The 22066-nt window shown below is 46.7% G+C and overlaps 1 pseudogene; it reads right to left on the reverse strand.

The window, feature by feature from the left end:
• The window catches only part of LOC144254023 (transmembrane protein 132B-like), a 37572-nt pseudogene extending 15830 nt beyond the window's left edge, over positions 1-21742 (reverse strand).
• Between the last annotated feature and the right edge of the window lie 324 nt (positions 21743-22066).

The raw sequence follows: 22066 nt of genomic DNA on the forward strand, positions 1-22066 counted from the left end.
TGAGAAGCCCACTAGGGATTCTGGGAAAGGGCTCCTTTACAGAGACACTCAGGAAGTGACGCATCCTTCCACAGGATGTTGTCTCATGGAAATATAGGAGGATTGCCCCAGGCTCCAAGAACCTCCTGGGAGCTGGCCAGGGCCTGGGGCTATGAGCTGGGAAGGATGGAAGGAACCCAGGTGCTGCCTGGGCCCTGACCCGGAGAGGCTGCTGGACCGGCTCTGCTGGAAGGGCAGACTTGGAGACCTTCACCATTGTGAAGACCATGTTCATGGTCACCACTAAGATCATGCCAAAGACCCCAGCTCAAGGGCCACTGCTCAGAGGGCCTCTCTTTAGGCTTGTCCACTCCAAACTTCCTGTACCCTTCTGGTGTCCCTCTCCATCTATGTTACTCCACATTCCTCTAATTTGCTGTGTGTGCCCCTGAGTACACACTATACAATTTCCTTAAGCTTGGTATTGTTGCATGATTTACATTATGTAGATTGCTCTGTTATGCTACATCATTTCCTTCTCAGTAGCTATTCTTGGAATGCTCCTGGTTGATTCTTATCCCTGGACTCCACCTGAAGGTAATCTGCCTGTGGACCTGTCTCCTCTTCACTCCTCTGGCACAGTGCAGGGCGCTTAGAAAGCATTCAATAAGTAGATGCTGAATGTGTGACCAGGTCACAACCGGTTTTTCTGGGACCTGTTCCTCCCAGACATCACAAAAAGCAGTGAGTGTCTTGGTGAAAGGGAAACAGGGGCACTTAAATGAGGTCTCATGCTGATGGCATAAAGAAAAATGAAAGTAATTTCAAAAGTCATTAGAGAAAACACAGTGGGAAGATACAAAGTAGGTAAGAAAACACAAAGCTGTTACGTGTATGACCTTGGAGTCCCAGGGGTCAATTTGGCCTTTTTACTAGGAACTGAGAACCCTATAAATGAAATTACACAGAGTACATGTGTATTGGGGCAGACGAATTTTAGGAGATAAATGATGAGATATTTATGATGAGATAAAAATCAAGAGTCAGATTTCCATCATTTTTCTAAATGATACCTTCAAGGCTGTCTGAGCCCCAAGAGGAACATTGAAAACCAAATGCTATCAATCCTAATATAAGAAGAACTGAGGACAGGATTGGAAACAGACAACTTGTGTCACATTAATCTATAAGCATGTGTAAAATGGCTTGTAAATGTCATCTTAGGAAACTTGCCTTTAGAGGTTAATATTTTTACTGTCAAATTACACTTTTGAAACTACATTAGTCATGAATAAAAGAGACCAAAGGGGACTCTCCAGATGTAAAGATATCTCCTTGGGGATCTTATAAGACATAATTTCCTTCATTTTCTGTTTAGGAAAGCAGCAGGAATTTCATCTGCATTACCAGTCCTCTGTGTTTGCCAAATTGTAGACCCATTGGTTAGAGATGGGAGACTGTGCATTAAACCTCTTCCTTAGGACACCTCTCCCAACCCAAGAACTGTGCCGCTAAGTTAGAAGGAAAGAATACTATAGAATCAGGTAGTATGTTGCTCACAAAATTCACAGAATATATTGAAATTTTACACCAAAACAGACAAAAAGAAAAACCTAGTCAATTGAAATCTGAACCAAACACTTTGTATATACTACTGTTTAGCAAAGTATACTCTAAGGTACAATAGATCCCAAACTATTTAATTTACCTTGAATTTTTGCCAAAAAAATAAAAAGGAATAATAGTAGCTATCATGTATTTTTTATTACATAACAATTATTTTCAAAGATTTACTTAGAATCATACCAATTAGACTTTCCAAATATTTGGTATATGAGGTGTTTTGTCCCTATGTTACAGATGGGAAAACTGAGGCCCAGGTTAGGCTGCTTCTCCAGTGATCACAACGGGCAGATGCAGAGTGTGGGTTCACACTGGAGTCTGTGTCAGAAGCCTCCTAGGTACAGTGTGTTGCTGCCTTGCTGCACCCCACACAAGGAAAATGTGGCCTTGCCTCCAGAGGACCATAGGCTGATGGGAAAAGGCAAGACCTAAATGCACACATGGGGACCTTTAACCAACCTTGTTGAGATATAATTTATAATTAATATGGTGCATGTGTTTAAAGGGTACAGTCCTATGAATTTGATGCTGTATATACCTATGAACCCACCCTCCACTCAGAATATTCCTGTCACCCTGAATGCCTCTTTTCCATCCATCACTCCCTGAGTTCCTGGCTCTGTGTAACTGCTGATGAGCTTTCTGCACTGTAGAATCACATGTGCACTCTGTGCTCTCGAGATGCCCAGGTCTTGCTGGCTGCATTCGGGCCATCCAAACAACAAGAAGGGGCTGCTGCTCACCTTAATTTAAGGTGCCCATGACATCTCCTGCCCAAAGAGACTCTCTGTCCCTCATCCCCCACCACTGGACCACCTCTATAGAGGAAAAAAAAGGAAGAAACAAAAAAGCTACCCAAATTGCATTCAGCAAAGCTTAATTCTACCTTTTTAAACAAGCATGCCAAAATGGTGCCCCTTATCAAGACTATGCCAACAACCAAGGCCCAAGGTTAGGATTTGGTGCAAAGCTTAGCATGTACTTGTCTATGGGATGTCTTCATTTAAGCACATTATCCCTTCACAGGGAATATTTAAAATGCACTGCCAATATAGGTTTATATGAGAGCCCCCTACTTCATATGCATCCCACCGTGCCTGGAAAGACAGTGTCCACCTACAGAGCTCAGCAGCACATGGTGCTGCTAGCATCCTGCACAATTGTGACCAGGGCCCTGGGCTTCTGGGGAGCATCTCTGCAGCATAAATGCCACGTGCCACATGCACAGATGCAGGGGCCACAAGCTTAAGTCTTCAGGGTGGGTATATAGATCAGCCACATAAAAGACAAATACTTTGCAGGATTCTGAATCATAGTCTCAGAAAGAGAGGAATATTGAAGGATAGAATTATTTGTGTTTTTCAAACTTGTTTTGAAACTACTTTTGTGGGGGAGGGATTGAAGATTTAACCCAGGAGTGCTCAACCACTGAGCCACCTCCCTAGCTCGTTTTTTTGTTTTGTTTTGTTTTGTTTTTTGAGATGGGTCTTGCCAAGTTGCCAAGGCTACCCTTGAACTTGTGGTCCTCCTGCTTCTGCCTCCCAAGCCACTGGGATTACAGGTGTGTGCCACAACAACTAACTGAAAGTTGTTTTGTGTTTTTTTTTTTTTTTTTAAGAAAAGAAACGTTTGCAAAAAGAATAGTGTGAACTGTTAACTTGTAAAAATCAGAAGCTAAGAATTTTTATCTCTCAGATTTTAAGAAAAGGGGAAAAGTAGCCTCATACCCCCTACTCCAGGTCATAGGAAGGCCCATGCTAGACACCTGGAAGGGCCAAGAGAAGTCTGGACACCCACGTTCACACTCACATTGAAGATTTCCGGGGAGGTCCAGGAAAACAGACCCCAACCAGGGTCAGAGAGGAAAGCCTGGTGCTCGGACAGGCCGGATGGCCCAGTCAGTCATCAGAATCCACCCCTTAATTGACTCTGAGCCCTTTCTGGCATGGGAAGTGCTGGTTGAATCCTGGCTATAATCCTGGTCTGGCTTGTCTGAGAAGGAGGCCCTGGGTGAAACTACAAGGATTCTTACTGTAAATGACTTGCACGCCTCCTACAAATCCCTGGAGACACAGCTCCAACACCACCTGCTCCCAGAAGTCACTATGGCCTGTCAGCCCTCACTCTCCTGTCCCCATTTCACTTTGCACACACGTTTAAAGGAACATTTCTAAATCGTGACCATTGAGGCTAAGGGTCAGGCCCAAATCATCTATGCAGCTGTAGCACCTGGCAGCACAGTGTGTGTTTGTAAAGTAACAAGATTAAGGGAGACTTAAGTTCCTGTGAGGTTTGAGCCAATGACTTCTCAGGCCAAGTCTCCCAAAGTTCGGTTGTCTGTGTGGTGTGGTCACCCACTCGGCCACGTCTCCACATCATAAACAACTTGATTTCCCACTGGGAAAGACAGCCAGCGAGGCTTTGAAGTGAGAGCAGGAGGAAGTCTGCTGGTGACCCATACCCTCAACCTCCCCATCCCTCCAAGGATCCCAGAAGGAAGTCACTTGCTGTAGGTTCATAACTTTCACAGACACAGCTTGCTCCTGTCTCCCCAGCTCACTCAGTTTGGGAACGACCAGTAATAGTTCAGTTCTGCCCACCCAGTTTGGCCCCCAGCAGGCAGGTGTCTGTGAGGGGTGGGCTCCTTGCACTAAATGCATCATTTCCTGAGGTATTTTAGAAACAATCCGATAGCTATTTGTTTTACGTCCTACCAAGTCTCATGTTCCATACCAGAAGTGGCACATGTGCCAGGCTTGAAGAAACGCTGAAGCAACATCTATAGATGGATTTGCAAGGCCACAATTAGAATTTCAGACAGCTTAGCAGAGACTTCAAGTACTAGACAGCGGAAGAGCACACTGAGCCCACTGTCCTACCAGAAGGCTCTGAGCATGAACAGGGCTGTGCCCTCTGAGGAGCAGCAGGAGCCCCACAAGGGAGGGAAGAGAGGCCCTAATTACAGGTCCTAAATAAACAAGCAAACAACAACAAAGCCTGAATTAGGGCTCCATCAAGTGTATCACCCCAAATAGAAGGTTTTCAGTAACAACAAGAAAAACCACAAGACATGAAAAGAAGCATGTCTTAGCTGAGACTGCCACAAGGAAATATGACCCACTGGAAAACTTCAGCCTCATTGTTTTCTAACTATTCTGGGGGGTGAGAAGCTTGAGACCACAGTGCTGGCACACGTGGGGACTGCAGGGGTGGAAAGAGTATTCCCAGCCTGCCCAGCCCTGCCTCCCACTGTGCTCACACCTTCCTCCCAAGGCTGGGCCTTGGGGCATGCAGAGAGGAGAGGAGGGTCTGTCCTCTTCCTCTGCTGGAGGGAATGAGCCCCATCATGAAGGTACCACCTGTATGACTTCATCTAAACCTAATTATGCCCCAGAGCGCACCTCCAAATATCATCACATTGGAGGTTAGGGCGTCACCAGGTGGATTTGATGGAAGGACTCAAACATACAGTCCACAGTAAACAGAAAACCGTTACCCACCCACAGGGGGGAAGGCAGGTGCCAGAAACTTCCTATGAGAGCTCAGATGTCGATCTTAACTAAGATTTAAAAATACGGAAAATATATATCATATAATATATAAACATATATATTGCATATTATAAATAATACATATAAAATATCATATATTTTTTAAATAATAAAAGGATAGTAATATGACAATGTCATAACAAGTAGAAAATATCAGAAAGCAAAATTATTTTTTGGAAAAAAAAATTCCAGAGATTTAAAAAAAGCACAAAAATTGAAACAAAAAATCTTTTAGAGAAGATCAAAATTAGGATGAGGTGGACAGAAAGAAGGGAACAAGCTGAGAGATTGATAGAGATTATACCCCAAAGAACAAAGGAAAAGACGATGAGGAAAGTGAACACAGCATAAGAGAAACACTGAGCTCACCCACAGACGTGGACCTGGATGCTAGACGAGGGGAAGGAGAGGAGCAGGAAGTGTTGAGGAAATGGTTAAAACCATCCAAACCTGATGAAAACACCACACATCCAAGAACTCGACAACAAGCAGGGTAAACACTGAGACAGTCACATTCAGACACATCTCAGTAAAAATTTTGAAAGACAAAGAGAAAATAATACAAACATCAAAAGAAAAGTTATTCATTATGCACAAAGGAAACTCAAATTAACACCTGACTTATCAGACATAATGGAACCAGAGGCTGAGGAACACCATCCAAAAGGTTCAAAAGGGACTGCCAATCAAGAATCCTATAGGCAGCAAGATTATTTCAAAATGAATGCAAAATAAATACATTCCTGAAAGTTCTTCAAGCTGAGAGCAAGTTAGCTATATGGTACTTTGAATCCACATTAAAAATACTATTGAAAGTAATTGCCTAATTATAAAAGACAGTAAAAATGCGTATTTGTTTTCCTACTTTAAACTGATTTTAAAAGCAGTTATCTCAAGCAGTATGTATATAATTGTACTGTAGGGCCCAAACCATGTAGAAATGTAATATGGTGAACAATAACAGGAAAAAGGAGGTAGGCAGGAGCCAAGCTGCACGGAGTGGGAGTCTGACACCAAAAGCTGGAGCCACAGAAACAAACCAAAGGAGCAAGCCAAGATGGTAAATAAGGGGGTTAATTTTAAAATTATCTAATTATGGACCTGCTCTCCTGCTCTAAGCTTCTATATGAGTCATAAATTGCATGGTAGTAACAATGCACTGGTATGCTTATGACATATTTAATATGCACAATAATAATATCACAAAGAGGGATAAGAGTTATACGGAAGTAATCCTTCTGTATCTCAAAGGAATTATTACTACAAAAATCTCAAGTTGATCTGGTAAGATGTGTACGGAAATCCTGTAGCAACTACTAAGAAATTAACCCTAAAGTAGTTTAAAAAATCATTAAAAGAATTAAAATATCACACTAGAAAGTGTTCAGCTAGTGCAAAAGAAATTGGTGAAAGTGGAAGAGAGAAAAACAATAGGAAAATAATACGCAAAAAGTGTACAGAAGAGGTGATCAAATATATCAATAGAATGTTCCTGTGAGTTGGTTTGAAAGCCCAACAGAGAGATCATCAGACATGATGGAAACAGGAGGTCCCACTATGTGATGGCTGCAGCAGAGGCTCCTATGTCCAGAGATGAACCAGGTGGAGGGGAAAAGGGCAAAGGAAGGAGCTCTGTACACACCACTCTACGAAGCCTACAGCAGCTATCAACGGGAGACAAGTGGATTCTGACAAGAAAGGACATTGTTATTAGTAAAACTATCAAGATATTAGGAAGAAATAGCAATTATAAACATTAGATCTGAATTAGTGAAACTGATCATAGAAAACCATAGAGAAAATACACACAGAAAAGAGTTGGTACATTAAAAATAACAAAATAGACATTAGGTGGGCTGGGGTGGTGGCTCAGTGGTAGAATGCTTGCCTAGCATGCGTGAGGCCCTGGGTTCAATTCTCAGCACCACATATAAATAAATAAAAATAAAGGTCCATTGACAACTAAAAATAAAAAATAGACATTTAGTTAGACTGACAAAGGAAAACGGAAAGAAGACCTAAATAACTAAAACCAGGAGTGAAAGAGAGAACATTATTACGACATTTTAAGAAAGATAAAGGGCTACAGATGGACACTATGAATGGTTGTGTGCTAACAAATCAGAAAACCTAGAGAAAACGGACAAGTTCCTCCAGCTGACTCAGGAGGAACCTAAAACCCGAACAGTCCTGCAACAAGCACAGGTGGTACTGGTGATCACAGGAAGAAAAGCCCACGCCCAGGTGGCATCCCAGCGAATTCACCAAATGTTTACACAACCGACACCAACCTTTGACAAACTCTTTCAAACAAGTGCAAGGAGAAGTGAGGGAAGCAATTACCAGAAAGAAAGGGGGAAAGATAATATTACCCTGGGCAGATGCCCACAGGTGTCTCCTGTGTTGGTCTAATTAAGTGAACGTGGTTGGCACACTGGCCACTTCCTCATCACCGGTGATTGACACCATGTTCACGGGAACCAAGGACCACCCAAGCAGCGTTTCCCACTGTGTGGTCTGTAGGCCAAACTGTGCTCTCCCTCACGTGGCTGACCACCTCTCCTTGCCCCTTAAACAGATCTGCACACGTGCCTTTGTTTTTTTGATCCAAGGGGGTCAGAAGGCATGACAGGCTCAGGAGCATCTGTCACAGAGCCTCTCTCCTGTGACCTGGTTATGAGCTCATGAGACCACAGTCATGATTCAGGGAGCAAAGCTTGCCCCCCAAGGGCCAGGCATGACATTCCACAGTGCTCTTCCCTGTTCACGGCACCCACTTCAGGGAGGGGACCTTGCCTCCTCTGGGGGAGGGTGCTCCTGGGAGATGTCCCCTCACATCACCAGTTCCTGGCAAGATGAAAACCCTGCCCCATAAGCACCTGATCAGATGTTTGATACTTTGTCTTTTCACAGAATGATGTGGGATATGGGACAGCAAATACCCAAACACCAACAATAAATAAGTCAGCACATAAACATCACAATGTCAACCAGAGCTAAAGGTATGGGTGACAATAAGGAGATGGCAGAGAGGGACTGGGCAGGACTGGGCAGGGGTGAAGGGAAGTGTGGACCACGAGGATGGCAAGGTCCTCTTCACCCTGAATCCGCTCAGCCCCATTGCCCCGTCTCTCGCTGGTCTGAATCATCCCAGCGTTCTTATTGGAGAAATGAAGGAGATTCTTCAAGGACCCTTCCTCCCTTTCACTCATCCCTCTCTCTGTTGCCAAAATCACCTCATTTTCAGTTAATTTCTAAAATTCTCACTTAATAAAATAAAGTCCTCCAGTGAAGACAGGATAGAGCCCCCAGCTCCTTGCTGTGGCTGGAGTGGCCACCCCGATCCAGCCCCCACCTGCCTCCCAGGCTCATGGCCATCTGGTCTCCGACTCCCCTGCATCTCTGCCTTTGCTGCCTTCTCCTGCCAAGAGGACCTGGCTGTTCTCAGTCTACCTGGTAAAGCCCTCCGTCACCATCGAGAACAAAGGTAAGCTTCCCCCTGCTCACAAGGAGGCTCAAGCCCCTGTCTGAGGTTGCTTGTCCCCCACACGTGAGTGCTGAGGGCAGCCATTGGTAACAGAATATTGCCTGTATTTCCAGATTTTCCAGACCCAACAGATAGGTCTGGAAACACATTTGAATTTCTAATTTCTAAAACAAAAATGTTTGCAGAGGGGCTCTTGTCTTGTTGATGTACCCAGCAACCCTAGCCCCTTCCTTTGTCCTAAGATCCTGCCTGCAAGATGAGCAGGTGACCCAGGCACGCCCATCCGGCTCCCTGAGGATGCCCGTACCACTTGGCCCCCAATCCCACCCCAGCCCGGTTCCCACCACTGGCCCCAGCACAAAGCTGAGGAGTTGGACCATTCTCAACTGGCCAGGACACTGCCTCAAAAGTTTTGAACAAGGAGGGTGAAAGATTCTTCTCCTCCCTCCTTACAAGGCTATACAGATGTGACCTGAGGCTATAACAGCTGTGGACAAGTTGCTCTGGGAGGAGAAAGTCTGTGCATGGTAACAGGGACAGAAAGCATAGTGAGCAGCTCCGTTCTCTGGCTACTGCCATCACCAAGACCCAGGTCTCCCACTGTCTGCTGGGACACCAACACACCCCTCTACTGGGGGAACTAAGTTGGACCTAGCCACTCGGAGCCACAGTCCTGATCAACACAACTTTGCCTCCACATCCCGAGACGCAGAGCTCAGCTCCTTCTCAGGGGACAGTGGACCAGGCCGCCCCAGGGCATGCCTACCAAGGCAGAGCGCGCATCTCAAAGGAAGCTTCTCATGGACGCTTCTCCTGCACTGTTTTGTTTCTATTCTTATAGATGTGACTCTTGGCGAGCTCCGCGCCCATATGCCCTGACTCATGGAGAAGATTCCGTACAGAATCCCGCTCAGGCAGGCTGCGGGTGGCTGCCTGTTGGCAGCCTCAGAAGGGCCTCCTCCTGCCAGGACACCACAGCTGTGCTCTGCTGTCGATGGGCCTGGGCCCTGAACTGTCATGGGTTGGGGACGGTCATCGATTTATTAATGATCCATGTTCTGGATTTCAATGACCAGGTGTCACCTCCGAGTCCAGCCTCAGGGAATTCCACCTCAATAGCAGTGGCCCTCCCGATGCCGCCCAGCTGTACAGCCGCACGCTCTCTCCACCTTCAGCAGACCAGTGGTGTGGGCTCCATGCAGGACTGCAGTCTGCTCACTCGATGCTGCCGACATCTCTCCCTAGGGCTCTGACTCACTCAGTACCCTTCACCACCCTTCACCACGACGTCCTCCAGCCTCACCTGTGCCCTCCCACGCCCTGCACCCCAGACACCCCCCCTCCCATTTCAGCATCCTCCGGATTCACTAAATCTTCCCTAAATTCTACAGATCACGTCTATGATAGCAGCACACAGGTGAAGTGCGGATTCTGGAGTGACTGAACCGGGGCTCCAGCTTCCCGTGCCTTCCTTCAACCTGCAGGGCCTGGACACTTGACCTCTGTGAGCACTGGTCTCCTCATCTCTGCAGTGGAGGTAGAAACAGAGAGTCCCACGGTCCATTATCAGAATGCAGGATTTAGCCTTCAACGCCAAATTACTGAGGATATAAGAAAACTAGCCAAAGAGGAAACAGAGCAAATGATTAAACCGGGAGTTGACACCTGAGTGAGGAGACAAGACACATCGACTCACAGGAGGTGCGGGGAGGCCCGGCTGACCAACAGGGATAAACCCCACATGAGACAGATCAATCCCGGAAAGGCCTTCCTGCCCAGGAAAGCAAAGGGAGGTGTGGAAACTCCAGGTACATCCCTTAAAATAACCAATAGGGGACAGTAAAACTAGGTGACATTCAGGAAGACTGTGCACCCCACAGTTCTCAGACACTGAGGAGCCGGGGAGGGCTCTTGCACCTCGAGGAGACAAAATGCTGGTTGGAACAGTCGGGGGTGTGCCTGTGCCCCCAGACACCCAGGCTTGCAGGACTGTCAGTAAAGCCTCACTGTTCGTGACACTTTGTGTCTCTTGGTCCGTTCTTTGCGTTTGGACAGGAGAGCATGTTTCTCATAGAGGCACATTTCCTGTTATCCAAAGGGGTTACTGTGACCTCTACTTGAAATAGCAAGTTTTCTATGTGTGCTTTTTGTCTCTGGCCACATGACCTCAGAACTCTGCTGAAAAGAAGATCATCACCAAATACAGCCCCTTGACCTTGGACCTCCAGAACCATGAGACAAAATTAAACTTCTTCTCTTTATAAAGTTACCTGGCCTCAGGTCTTTCATTATTGTAACTAGAAGACAAACCAAGAGCAGGGGAGAGACAATATAATCAGAGAAGGGTGAGAAGGTTGTGTGTGTGAGAAGTGGTCTCTTACTACTGAGAAACCATTCCTCTCAACAACGGGATGTAAGCAAGAAGCCTGGGTCTGTGAACAGGAGATCACATAATCCACTCCACCTGCTCCTGGAGGAAGCACATACCCTTGATTCCCACTGAGATAGAAGTCATATTTCACCAGCTGAATGGGCAGCAATCACTTCCAAGAGTCTGTAACAGTCTAGTGATAAATATCAATAAAGCACTAATAAATTGCTCGAGCTAAACTTCATAAGTATTTGGGGAAAGCATGTGAGAGTCTCAGAATCTCTCATCTATGTTCCTCGCATCTCCTTGGTGACAGGACCTTGGCTGCAAAAGGTGTTCCAGTCTTTCATTCTTTTTAGGTTTGTTAGTTCCTCACATGAGTGAATTTCTCTGTAGACCTTTGAGATATTTAAGAGAAAAAGAGGACACATCTTTATCTGCAGAAGGTAAGAATCATACAATCTCATTGGTATGTTTAAAATGGGCAATGTGCAGTCTAAGAGGGGGGAGAGAAGAGCCCACCCCAGAGATCATCAGGGCGCACTCAGGGTGAAGTCAAGGAGCACCAAAGAAAGCAGCCGGAGAGCCCTACTCAGAGGCAAGATGGCGCCCTGTGCTCGCTTCAGGTGGGGTGACTGACTGTGGGGTTCAGGTACTGTGAGCACAGTAAGGCATGAACTCATGCACAAGAAATGTGTGGGTGCCCAGTACCTACGAGGCTTTGCAGAGTCAGGCTCCGAAGCTCACTTAAAATGTTCAACATCTCTAGCAAGTAGAGAAACACAAATTAAAGCCACACTGAGATTTCATCTCACTCCAGTCAGAATGGAGATTATCAAGAACACAAGCAATAAATTTTGGCAAGGATGTGGGGGAAAAGGTACTCTCATACACAGCTGGTGGGACTGCAACCTGGTGCAACAACTCTGGAAAGCAGTATGGAGATTCCTTAGAAAACTTGGAAAGGAACCACCATTTGACCCACTCCTCGGTCTATACCCAAAGGACCTAAAATCAGCATACTACAGTGATGCAGTCACATCAATGTTTAGAGCGGCTCAATTCACAATAGCTAAGCTATGGAACCAACCTAGGTGTCCATCAATGGATGAATGGATAAACAAAGTGTGGTACATATACACAATGGAGTATTACTTAGCCATAAAGAAGAATGAAATGATGGCATTTGCTGGTAAATAGATGGAGCTGGAGAATATCATGCTAAGTGAAATAAGCCAATCCCAAAAAAACAGGTTGAAAGTTTTTTTTTCTGATATGTGGAAGGTAAACCACAATAAAGGGCAGGGAAAATAGAAGTCTGTAGATTAGACAAAGGGGAGTGGAGGTAAGGGAAGGGAGCCGGAAAAGGAAAGGCAGTGGGATGGGTGTGACATGATTCTCCTGTGTTCGTGTATGAAATCACCACTGTGGACCCCACTGTCACACACATCCACAAGAAGGGGGTCCTAACTAGAATAAGATACATTCCGTGCTTGTATAATTATGCAGAATGGATTCTGCTGTTGTGTTTAACTAAAAAGAACCAATTATTTTTAAAAGAGCAGCCTTCCCACGATCCCCTGAGAGTGAAGGCTGAGTAGGTCTAGACCCGCATCGCTGACCGCACAGCACTCCCTCTTCCACAGCAGTGCTGTCCTCTTCGGGCCCCAGGGAGTGGCCAGAGGCTGTACTCAGCATCTGTTTGTGGAGCAGCTGCTCGGTGCCAGGCTCAGTGGCAGGTGACCAGGATGCACTGAGGAGCCAGACAGATAGTGTCCTGCCCCATTGGAGGGCTGAGGGGAGAAGGGCACAGCCAGTCCACCAGCAGCAGGGCCACTGGATGCTGACCATGGGAGAGAGCCGAGCAGGGAGCCCTGCATCTCAGGAGAGGGCCACACCAAGCTCCTGCTGCACCTTCCCTCTGGCACATCCATGGTGCCATCCATGCACTCCCCCAGCCTCGCTTGCTCCCCAGGTGACAGGGAGGAGCTGGAGATGGGGTTGACCGCTGGACAAGTCTGCTGCCCTGGGAACTCAGAGCTCATCAGCTCACCAAAGAACCGGCTCCCAGAGCATTTCCTTCCCAGCATTGTTAAATAACCAAAGACAGTACTGGTGCAACACCCCCACCCTCCTATGGAATTAGGGAACAAACAAGCAAGAATTTAACTTAGATATAAAAATTAAAACACAACCCAAAAAGAGCTGGCCCACGGTGCTGTCATCTCCCACTTTATCAAGAAAAAAGAATTTTGAAATACTTCAAAGCTCTTTTTCTCTAAGAAATAGCCTTATACCCCCATATAGAACAAGGGACAAAACCCATGCAGTCATCTCAACAGACACAGAAACAAACAAACAAGATTGGAAGGAAAATTCCTCCACTCGATGAAAGTCGTGTGCAGAGCAACAGAAACAGCTAGAGTTAAACTTACTGGAGCCAGGAGAGCGTCCTCTCCCTAGGATCAGGGCTGAGGGAGGACACCCACTCATGCACTTGGTCAAGGCTTTGTGCGGGATTCTTTATAGGCAAGCCTAGCAGGTGATTAAGCAAGACAATAAGCCACCCAGACAAGAAAGGCAGAAATAAAACTCTCTTTACAGAGAACAAGGACTCCAGGATAATTCAACACTGAAAGAATGTCTTCAATGACAGAGAACAAATGGTGCTGAGACAACCGGAAAATCCATGCTAAACAGAAGAATTCAGACACTTACCTCACATTCACGAAAATTAACTCAAAAAATGGATCACAGACCTAAATGTACCAGCTGAACTATTTAGAAAATTTAGAAAAATATGTGAGAAAAATCTTGTGAACGTGGATGAGGCAATTATTTCTTAGGTTTTACAGCAAAAGCTTAATTCATAAAAGAAAAAAATTATACATTGGATCTCACCAAGTGAAAATTTTATGCTCTTCAAAAGATGAAAGATCATGAAAGACAGGTCAAAGTCTGGGATGAAGTCTCTCAAACCATACCTGATAACGTCAATCACAAGCATTTTAAAAAATTTGTAATGGGCAAAAAATTTGAGCAGCACTCTACCAAATATCTGTAGGTGTCAAATAGCATGTGGGAAGACATTCCATAGCACTAATCATTCCAGAAATGCAAACTAAAACCAATATGGCCCACCTCTCTGAACCCATCAGAATAGCAAAAATTAACAGGAGGATGACACCAAGTGCTGGCACAACTGTGGAGGTAACAGGACTCTCAGACACCCAGGGCAGGAAAGCAAATGCCACGCCCACTTCAGGAAACAATTTGGCAGCTTCCTAAGGAGTTCAACAAGTGCTTCTGTGTATTGTGCGACTCTTCTATTCCTAGAGAAATGACAGCTTGAAGTGACAGAAATGACAGACAAAAGCTTGCATGAATGCTCCCAGCAGCATTAGCCCAACCAGGAGCAACCCAAATGTTCATCCACGGGGACAAACTGTGATATATTCTCACAGTGGAATACAGCTCAGCAGTTAAAGAAGAATTATGGAGACACATACCAGCAAGTATACATCTCAAGTAAATACACTGAGGGAAAGAAGAGAGAGAGAGAGAGAGAGATAAGAGGGGCAATAAAGACGGAGATAACAAACATACTTTACTATTTCATTTATATGAAACTCCAGAAAATAAAAATTAACTGTCAGGGAATGATTACACGGGACAAATGGAGAGGGGTGAGAGAGAAGGGATTATAAAGAAGCAAGAAGAAAGATCAAAGGCTAAAGATATCACTGCCCCAATTTGGGTGGTGATTTTGCACCCACAAAACCATCAAAATGTACCAAACTCTCTATTTAAACATGGGCAGCTCATTGAGTGTCAGCTGTGTGGTCATGAAGCTGTTAGACAGGAAAATGGCAGAGGGAGGCCGCAACCTCAACACTTGGCCTCTGTGCCTGGACCCATGCCTACCTGTGCCTGGGTCTCACGGCTGTGTGATCCAGTTAATTTACGAACTTTGTTTAGCTCCTCTGAGTTTCTTCTGGAAGCTCAGTGAAGCCGACACACCCTCCCTACCACCAAAGCTGCATGATGGGGATTTAAATTGTGAATCAAGAACCAAAGCACAATGGAGGGCTCCCTTCCCTCCTACTGAACACAGAATAAATATGTCCTCAAGAGACACCGGACACTAGGGATTGTACCTGACCAGGCCTGAAATCTGTAGCACAGTCACAGCCCCACGTCTCCAGCAAACCCCAACCCTGTAGTAAGCAGGCCTGGCCAGGGAAGAGCAGATGAGGGTCCCCAGGAAAGGAGGGGGCACGGGCATGCATCCTGGCAAGTGAAGGCAGAGGTGTGCAGGTTCATGCGGGATTGTCCAAGATCTCCTTGAATTATGCAGAAACAATTCCAGGATGTTAGTTCTTAATTAGAGATGCCAAAGACAGAGAAGAACAAATGATCTAATTAATATTGAAATCATAATGAAGCTGACAGGAACAAAAGGTTGAGAAGGCAGCAGTGCCCATCCCTGGCCAACAGGAAATATATGACACATTTCCAATTAGAATGGAACAATGAAAGTCCAAAATACCAGCATAAAGAAGGACAAAATTAGGCAATAACATCCAAACCACCTGACAACTTCTTCTGAGTGCATGGCTCCTGGCAGAGTGTGAAGGAGGGAAATTCATTCCAGAAATAGAGTAAATGTGGATCTGGGAGGAATTTTTGTGAAGCATTGCTAAAGGAGAAAGGATGGCCTGCAATCTCTTTTGGAATTTTTCTCTGTGTTCTTCCAAGTAGAATTAGCATTAGCCGGGGACCATTGGATTGGGCTTTCTTTTATCTGCAACAGTAACAGAAACAATCCACACCAACCCAGGCGTACAGCTTAGCTCTTCCTGAGCCCAAGACCTGCCTCCTGACCAGCACCCCTCACACCTGAACCCGAAGGGTGAGGTGCCTGTCAGTGATGTCATCTCTGTAAGGGCCACCATGAGAACACACCATCATCCAGCCCGTCCTGTCTGAAAGTCCAGCCTCTTGGAGAAACTCCTCGCAGCCCTCATAGGGATACAGTGATCCCAAGAGTGAGGCTGCTCTCCAAGGTGCTGACCGGCCCTCCAGGCTGTCTGGTGACCAGCAGCCCACAGGCTGCTCAGCAGCAGACTTTGTTTCTTCTGACACCCGCTGCCTGACCTGACCCCTCCCAGGTCACCTGTGGAGACGAGACCCTTCCTGGGCAGGTAAGGCTCTCACGTGTTAGTGCTCTGTTATTGGCCTTTTAATATCTCCTTATTATGAGTCCAGCTGATACCTGAAGGCCAGACACTTACTCATAGCAGCCACAGACTGGAGGCACAATTTCGAGATCCGCATGAATTTATATTTATTTCTCTGGGAGCATGCACAAGTTCATCTCCTGCTGAGAAACTCAACTGGCCTCGGTAGCTCTGGAAGCCACAATCCACTGACACAAGACAATCGCAAGTGCAGAAAAACACAACCTTGTTTGGAACAAGGGGTTGACAGAGATAAACTTTAAGGATCTCAATAAGAAATCATCCTGAATTAAGGTAACCCCAAATTCAATGACAAGCACCAGTATGAGAAAGGAAGGTCATTGAGAGACACAGGTAAGAGGTGACAAAGAAGCAGAGATTAAAGTGAGGAGGCCATAATCCCAGGAATGCCCAGAGGCCCCAGAAGCTGTGCAAAGCAAGGGAGGACCCTCTCCAGAGTCGCTGGGGGGAGTGGGGCTGTCAATGCCCTCATTTTAGACTTCCAGCCTCCAAGAGAACAATTTCCATGTGTTAAGTCACCGCATTTGTATAACCTGTGACACCAGCTCTAGGAACACAACATGTGTAGCAAAGGAATGTCACAGATGCCTTTAAGGACCTAGACTGGGGTGGTTGTTGGGCAGGTCTTCATGAGGGGCAGAGGAGGGCTATAGTCAGAGAAGAGGATGTGATGATGGGATCAGGGGCCACGGGAAGAGGTGAAGGTGTCACACTGCTGACTTTGAGATGGAGGAGGGACACGAGCTGGGAAGGCAGCCTGCCTCTGAAGCTGGAGGAGGAGGTGGCTCTACCAGACTCTTGCAGCCTTCCCATCTCCAGAACCATGGGCAGCCACCAAGTTCATGGTGACCTGCTACAGCAACCACAGGGACTAACACACACACACCTTCCAGGTGCTGTGGGCAGAAACAGGTCCTTTGTAGATCCAGAGTAAGCCATCATCAAGTGACTCCCTGACTGACCCTGCCACCTCACCCACACAGTGTGGTACATGACATTAGAGTGACACTCAGGATGCACGGGTCTCAGGGTCCTGGAAGGGATCTACCCCCATATCCACTAGAGCACAAGAAGTGGCATTGCCCTTCTACTTGCTGTTTCCTCGTGTGCAAACTCCAGGCCCCGATAGTTCCTAGCTTAAAGGTCCGTGTGACAATGAAGTGAGTCAACAGTACTGATGTCCTTATTGTGGTAGTACTTGGCACTTAATAAATGCTCAACCAGTGGTGCCCCTTTAATACTCATGTGCTGTTAAAAACTGCTAAGGGAACACGTCACATGCACTCCACCTTGGTAGCTCCTGGGGCTCTATACGCACTGTCCTCCACAAGCAGATGATCAAGACGTGTTACAAAATGAAATATCCTCGAGGGGGCAGAAGAAGGTGGACCACAGGCCAGGCCCACATGTCCACTATCACCAAGTCCTATGGCTTTAGAGCTCTCTCCACCTCTCTTTGAAGATTTCCAGTAACAGGAAATTCAGTGGAGATGTCCCACAAACACAAGAAAGCCACTCATGACTGGTATCTCCTCCCACCTCCAGGAATCCCTAGCATTCATTTGTTTGAATATTCAACCAACATTTACTTGTTCCAGACACTGTGCTCAGGGCTGGGAACAGCATAGACGCAGCCATAGATACTGTGGCCCTACAACCAAGTAGAGGTTAAGATTTGTAGACGTGATCATGGACATGTGTATGTGCGTGGATCTAAATTTGTACATCTATCAGTGCAACATTGACATATGATGGCTCAAACACTTTGTGACTTCCTTTAGACGTACATTCTCATTCAATTATTCCCCAAATTCACGCTGGGACTTCATCACACAGATCTAACAAACAGAAATCCAATTACACATGCTCAGAATAGCGGAGCTGCCACCGAATGAAACCTCCACCAGAAGACACAGAGAGTAAAAGGCGGCTGCCCAAGGCCAGCTTACCTGGGCACACCCCCACACACACCATTTCCTTTAAGCTAACCCTTATCCTATGCCTGTGGCTTAAAGCAAGGAAAACATTTTTTTAATCATCTGTCTTTTGAACTTCCAAAAGCCCAGGTCTCCTCTAACAGGCTTTCCAGGATTATTTTGATTGTGGTTCATTCTACTTTACACAATGACATTAGAACAAATCTCTATAGAAGGTAACTTTCCACCATATCGTTATCATCCCCATTTGTAGATAAAGATCTGAGTTCACAGGAGTTAAGTGATTTGCCCAAGGTCCGGTGGTAAGGAAGGTGGAGTTAAGATCTGAACCTCATCATCTGTCTGAATGCTTAATCAAAGAACTCACCACCTCTGCAGTCCTTCCTTTACTTTGAACTGAAAATGGTCCTTTTTAACTGCCACTTTAGGAATACAAAAAGCACAAATCTCCCTCTTCCACATGATGGCTCTTGAAAGACATAAAAGCACTGTCACCACCTCACCCTGGGGCCTCTTCTTCTCATCACCAGGCTGAACACTCGCCCTTGCTGTAGTCTTTCCTCCTGTGATTTGATTTCAAGAACCCTTGGCCACCCAGACATTCTTTGGCAGATCACAATCCAATTTTCCCGTGCCCTCTTAGGGCCTGAAGGATGACAGAATGAAGTAGATCATTTGTTGTTCCTTTTTCTTTTTTGAGACCACAGTATGAGAAAAAACTCACTTTCATCTAAAATCTAAGATCGGAAAGCCAGCCTCCTAAGTATGACTTTAGGTGGCAAATGTCCCTCCACCTCCTTGGGGGAGACAAGAGGGAGTAGTGGGGACTGTGGTGAGCTGGCGGGGTGCAAGCCTTACACAAAGGGTCTCCTCTACTCAACTCCAGGTGCAGCCCATGTGGGCCCAAGGCCCAGGACCACATTATCTCGTGATTTTTCATCAGAAACTGGAAATCCAAATTTCTGTGCCAATTTGTCCACTTTTACATGACCACAACAATTAAAGAATAAAAGCCAGCCAGCCACGTGTACGTATACAATGTACATACACACAGGTGTGCACGCACACACACAATCTCAAGCCGCATCCCCTACTTTTTTTTTTTTTTTAACTTCAGAGTAATTGTTGACTTAAAACTTGACATTTATCCCCTCCAATCTTGCCCAATTAGGGTCAGGTTCCAAATTTTTAAAATATTTATGCCTTTAGATTCTGTCCTTCGAAAGTCTTTCCATCCCAGGTTGAAGAAGCTAATTTATGCACTGCCATAATTTGCATCTTCCTGGATTCCCACTTCCTTGCCATCTCAATCCCAGACTCAGGCCACTGAACCCCCAGTGCATGAAGATCTTTAGGGACCCAGTAAACTCATCCTTAGGGCCCCATGGTGTTCCCTGTGCTGTGAAGGAGCGGCTGAGCAGCAGCCCCACAGATGGAGGGGCTCTCCTGAGGGTACTAACAACTGTGCCAACGTCCAGGGCTGTCCCTGGTTTGAGGCTGAGGCCAGCACAGGGCTCTGTGGACACCTCCATCCATCTTGGAGTCACGGCAAAATTGACTACAAACATTAAGAGTGAAGCCACAGCCTGTGCATCCCAGCTGTCTAATTAAGTCTGGCCCACTGACACGGGCAGCAGGGACGGCCAGAGGACCTGTCCTACTGCAGGGCTGAGCTTGGTGATCTGTGGGCTCCATTTCACACCTAGAAGAGCAAACAATCATTTGCTAAAGAACTTGATTTTTCATGAGGCTGCAATAGGCAAAACCTGTCCTCTTCCAAAACTGTATCTATCAGGAAGGACAGAGGATATTTTTGGTGAGATCCATGAACTTGAACTTGAACTGGCCTCCCTCGAGGGGAGCTCTCCAGGCAGGAGCACAAGGATCCTGGGTGGGGCTCCACAGGAGGCTCTCAGGAGGGGACTGAGGGCTTAAGGAACCCACTGAGGGGAGTCACTTGTCTGGGTCCATGATGGCATAAGCACACCGAGCCATCTCCATTTGCCAGCATCTGCTCCTGCTTTCTGGAAGGCAGGGGAGGGGGAGGAGTGTGTGTGGCCAAAGGCACAAAGACCATGTTTTCATCCATGCACATGATCTCCTGCGAGCACTTGGTCCCCTGAGCTGAGAAGGTAAGGCCTGGGCTTGTTCCATCTCCAGGCACCAGGCAGGGCCGTGTGTCCAGGTCTTAAGCTGGTCCAGCCTTCTTCTCGTGGAGAATTAACGTTCCAAGCCCAGGAAACCACCGGCACCAAGCTTGAGTTTCCTACAGACTCCTTGTTTTTCACTAGATCTCACAAATACACCATTTCTTATTTACTAAACTGTCACTAGACCAAGACACAGCCTCCCGCAGGTCGCACTGAGGAGAGATAAACCCCTCCGCGACCCTTTCTCCCTGGGGAACCCCGGAAGGCCTTCCTGTTGGCCATGAACAGTTTTGCTGAACGTCAGAACCAGAGCTGGGAGGAGGCGAGGAAGGGAGGGCTGGGCATTGACGTCTTCTCCTAAAACATGGGGACAGAGTGGGCCCCAGGCCCGGAGGAGGAAGGATCGTCCTCAAGACTGAAGTCCCTTCTCCCCAGGTCTTTGCTACAAAAAGAAGCAGCAACCAATGTACTCAGAAAAAATGGGCAGAAACACCCAATTTAGCAGTTCAAGGAGAACCCTGTGAAGACAGTGGAAAACTGAAATCATGGGCTGCTTCCCGGCAGAATTTGGAGTCAGAAGTGTAGCTAATTAGAATGAGGCACACAATAAAAATGTCCCTTGGACAGACTCACCAACTGAGCTATATGCCTCAGGTTATATTCAAATTAAGGCAGGTAGCACAGGATGAGCTATTAAAAATTTAATACTCACTTATTTTAATGTTACTAACAAAAATTTAGTACATCAGGCTCATGAGTTTTATTATCCTGTAATGAGACCAAATCTGTTTTTAAGTTTGAAACAGGGAGGCATTTATTAACACCACATGCCAACCAGCGGGGCCAACCAGCCACTCCAAAACAGCGAGGCAGTTAAAGAATATACATTTAGTAAATAAAAAGATTGGGCACAGAGAGTTGGTACCAATTGAGATGGTATGGGGACTGTTGATGCTAAGAGAACAGCACCCTAGGAAGAAAGAGAGGGAGGAGGGGGAGGGAGATAGAACTGAGCGTGGGCACAGATTTGCCCTTGAGATTCAGCTTGGCAGAGGGGAGCAGCTCGGCCACCCACAGCTGCTGTCTGACCCAGGTGTCTCTGATTCAGCCGTTTGCTGCTTAGTGAGGTCACTCTGGCCCACAACCCTAGGAGCACAGGGTGCTCACCAGATATCCAAACTAGTACACAGTGAGCCATGAAAGCCACGTGCACTTGGGAGACAGGCAGAAGAAGCCATCACGTACCTTCACCATGTCCTCATCGGCTGACCTACACTCCACAGCCTCTGACACATCCACCACGGAACCGTCCTCTTGAATCCCTACGACTTTGACAGGGACCGAGACGGGCTTTCCGGTGAGAATGGCGGTGTTCAAAACCTCCGTGTCCTGAAGGAGAGAAGAGGTGCCGGTGAGTGAGCTTGGATCCCAGGGAGTGGGGTGAGGCCGGCCAGCACCGCCTCTGCCCTAAGAGCCTGCAAGGATGCAGCCATGTGAGGGTGGGGTCCAGCCAGACTGATGGCCACACCAGCAGCCAGACCCTCTCCGGGCACCCAGCCTCTCGGGGAGCACCGAGCTGCTCCCTCCTCCACCTCCTCCCCCACCCCGCACCTCCTGCATCTGTCGGGCTCACACCAGCACAGGATTTCTCCCCAGCATTCTCCAGGGCTCCGTCTGAGGGTCCTTTGGGTACAGATTGCCTGTTCT

The sequence above is a fragment of the Urocitellus parryii genome, chromosome 3, assembly GCF_045843805.1.
Source record: "Urocitellus parryii isolate mUroPar1 chromosome 3, mUroPar1.hap1, whole genome shotgun sequence".
Classification (NCBI taxonomy): domain Eukaryota; kingdom Metazoa; phylum Chordata; class Mammalia; order Rodentia; family Sciuridae; genus Urocitellus; species Urocitellus parryii.